The sequence below is a fragment of the Octodon degus genome, unplaced genomic scaffold (genome assembly GCF_000260255.1).
Source record: "Octodon degus isolate 3935 unplaced genomic scaffold, OctDeg1.0 scaffold00183, whole genome shotgun sequence".
Lineage (NCBI taxonomy): Eukaryota > Metazoa > Chordata > Mammalia > Rodentia > Octodontidae > Octodon > Octodon degus.
Genome location: NW_004524759.1, coordinates 33493 through 36594, shown reverse-complemented (window position 1 = coordinate 36594; position 3102 = coordinate 33493). Strand labels below are relative to the sequence as shown.

The following is a 3102-nucleotide window of genomic DNA, read 5'->3' as shown; positions in this document are numbered from 1 at the left end:
AGCCTGCATACACTATAAGGGACTGAAAGAGAGGTGTGCCTTCTCTCTCATCACATTTTTGTGTCCTGCTGCCACAAATTACTCATCTCTGTGAAGCTACCTTGTCTTGGAGCCAGTGGATTATGGATTGAAATCTCTGCAAACTACGTTAAATAAACCTTTACTTCTTTAACTTTCAGTGTTGAGTATTTTGTCCCAGCAGTGAGAAGAGTAACCAAGACAAACAGTAACAAAGCTTGTCTAGTCCCAAGTTCAAAGGACTGAGCTAGTGATCAACAAAGTATGTAACTAACAGAGTCCTTGACACCACCAAGACTTCATTTATCTTTCTCATGAAAGTAAACATTCACTGAGATTTGGAAGAGAGCTGAACAACAATTTTGCTCTGTACATACTACCTGTCTCCAGTTTAAAAAATAATACATGAGTGCATTTAAATATGATGCACTGAATATTTCGCTTTTCTCTGGAAATTAACTGAGCAACTGAAATTTAGATATCTATTCTCAGTGAATGAGAAATGACTCCTCATCACAATAGGTCTATAGGAAAATTTTGTGAGGAATACAGAACTTAAACAATTCTGAATATATGAATAAACATAAAATTTTGCATTTCAGGTGAATAAATGGGATGGCATACAAACCATATCCCAAGAAAGCCATTACAAAAAAGAAAAATGCCAGCAATTCCAAAGTTATTTAGATTATCAATTTTTGATTTGCAACCTGAGATAGCTGGGAATTGCTTCCTTTTGTTTTTTGAATTTCCTGTAGGCTTCTAACACATATACAGTATATTATCAAAAACATGGTGAATGCCTCTGGCTTAGGCTGGGTTTTCTCACTGCCTGTGGCTATCTCTATATGTTCCATGTTCCTGGCTTCTCCAACTTTCTACAATCTCCACTGTACTTTTGGCTTCACTCTCACAACTTCACATACTGCCTTCTTATTACAGACAGCTAAGTTAGGTAGATATGTAATACAAAGACAGGGTTGGGCCCTCAAAATCAAAGATGAAAATTCACTAAGAAGGTGGCTGGAATCACATCTGAACATTAAAGTCATAATAGCTAGCTTTGCATACTTCCATAAAGGCTGAATGGAGACTTGGGATTACAAGTTTCACCATGAGATTTCCCATCATCTTATTGGTGAAGAGTCATCCTCTCCCACCTACTAACACCAGATCTAAAACTACTAAGACAAGATAAGACTAAAACTACAAATTATCTGGGCTGGGGAGATAGTTCAGTGGCATAAGCACCTGCCCTTCAGGCACAAAGTCCTGAGTTTGATGCCTGGTACCACAAAAAAAGAAAGACTACAGATCAGCAACCAAGGTCAGTTATGTCACCGATTTACCCTTCCTGCCGCTGGATCAATATTACCTAAGCAACTATACTTGCAATCTTATTGGTTGATCATAATTTTGGCCTATGTTGTACCTACCTCATGGTTTTGCTTTACAAAACTTCCTTTGAAAGGTAGGCTTGTTGGCAACCCATTCAGGACCCTTTTCTCTCAGGAGCTATTCCTTTTCCCCCTTTCCCCATAAGTGTTCTTTATTCCTTTTCTCTGGTAAATTTTCCTGCTCCTAACTTCTGATGTTCCTTGGCATTTTTTGGCTTCAGGGGACATGAACTTGATGTACTTGGCATCTAGCATTTCTCCTATATCACTCTTGGGAGTACACTACCTGGCATCCCTGGCCTTCTGAAATCTAGATAGAAGACTCCCTGTCCCCACAACTATTTTTTCTGCATGCCAGAAAAATCATCACCATGTGGATGACACCAAGGCCTTCCACTAGCTCCAGAATTAGGCAGGCCCTTTTGCATCATAGATGCAGAGGCCTCTGAACGCTGAGCTCTATGAATCAAATCACAGGATCAAAATTTCCTAGGTGGCTTTTCTTAAACAGGGTACCGTAGAGCTTTCCTCTCAAGGCACTTTTTTAAAGTTAAGTTTATTAGTACATTTTAGGTATACATAATGAGCACATTCATCATAGGATATTTGTACCTGTTTATGATATTTCTTGATTCTTTTTTCTTCCCATTCCCCTACCCTACCTTCAAGCCCCTCTTCCCCTCCTTATTTACAAAAGCTGTGTTTCCAGGAAAAAAAAAAGTTTCTTTTTCTTCCCCCCCCTCTCTTTTTATACGGAGGATCAAACTCAGGACCTTGCACTTGCCAGTCAAGTACATCCCACTGAGCTATATCTGGCCCTCCATTATTCATTCTTTAAAAAAAAAAAACATTTTTTTTTCCTTTCCCTCCCTTTCCCCTTCCTCTTTGCACATTTTCTTCCTATGTCATGTCTCTATTATGCATTTTAGTCCTTATTTACCTTTTCAGTTTCTCACACCAGAGAGATAATGCAGTTTTTATACGTGTCCAATTTATTTCACTTCAGAGTAGGGTCTTAAGCAAAGTCTTCCATTTTTGCACTCTTGAGTTGATGAAGCATGGGGTCTTGCAGTTCCATTCATTCCTTCATGGAATATTTCCTATGATTCTGGTATAAAGTAATTGGTTTATTTTTAATGTTAATCTTTTCAGCAAACGAGCTCCTTGGTTTAAACCTGCTCAATTTTACAGGCCCTTTCTTCTTTCTGGCAAAGAAGAAATCATAAAATGGGGTTTTTGTTACTGGTTTTTAGTATAAGCTGGACTAAAAACAGTAAGCAATATCTATACTACAGCCTGTATACTGGGTTATTTTGAAATTTTCTCTGCCAAATTAAAGTCCACTACCTTTAACTGAAGTCTCCTGTGAAGTTTCAGGACATGAAGAAAATGTAGACAAAATTTCTATCATAGCATAATCCACATGGATAGTTAGACCAACTGTCAGTATTCCCACCTGAAACTCTCTGAACCTGGTTTTTATTGTCCTGCCTTTTTCATCAGCATTCTGATCTTCTGAGTTTTGACCAGAATCTCCCAATAAGCTTGGCTTACAGCAGCCTAGGGCATCTGTAGCCAGCATCTCCAAATTTTTCCAGACTCCTCTATCAAAAGAGTGCTCTAGGATTCTAAACTAAATGGTCAGGTACAGTCCTGACAATTACCTCATTCTTGGTTCCATAATCTG

The 3102-nt window shown here is 38.5% G+C and overlaps 1 pseudogene; it reads right to left on the bottom strand.

Moving 5' to 3' along the window:
* The window catches only part of LOC101568232, a 35644-nt pseudogene extending 34185 nt beyond the window's left edge, over positions 1–1459 (bottom strand).
* Between the last annotated feature and the right edge of the window lie 1643 nt (positions 1460–3102).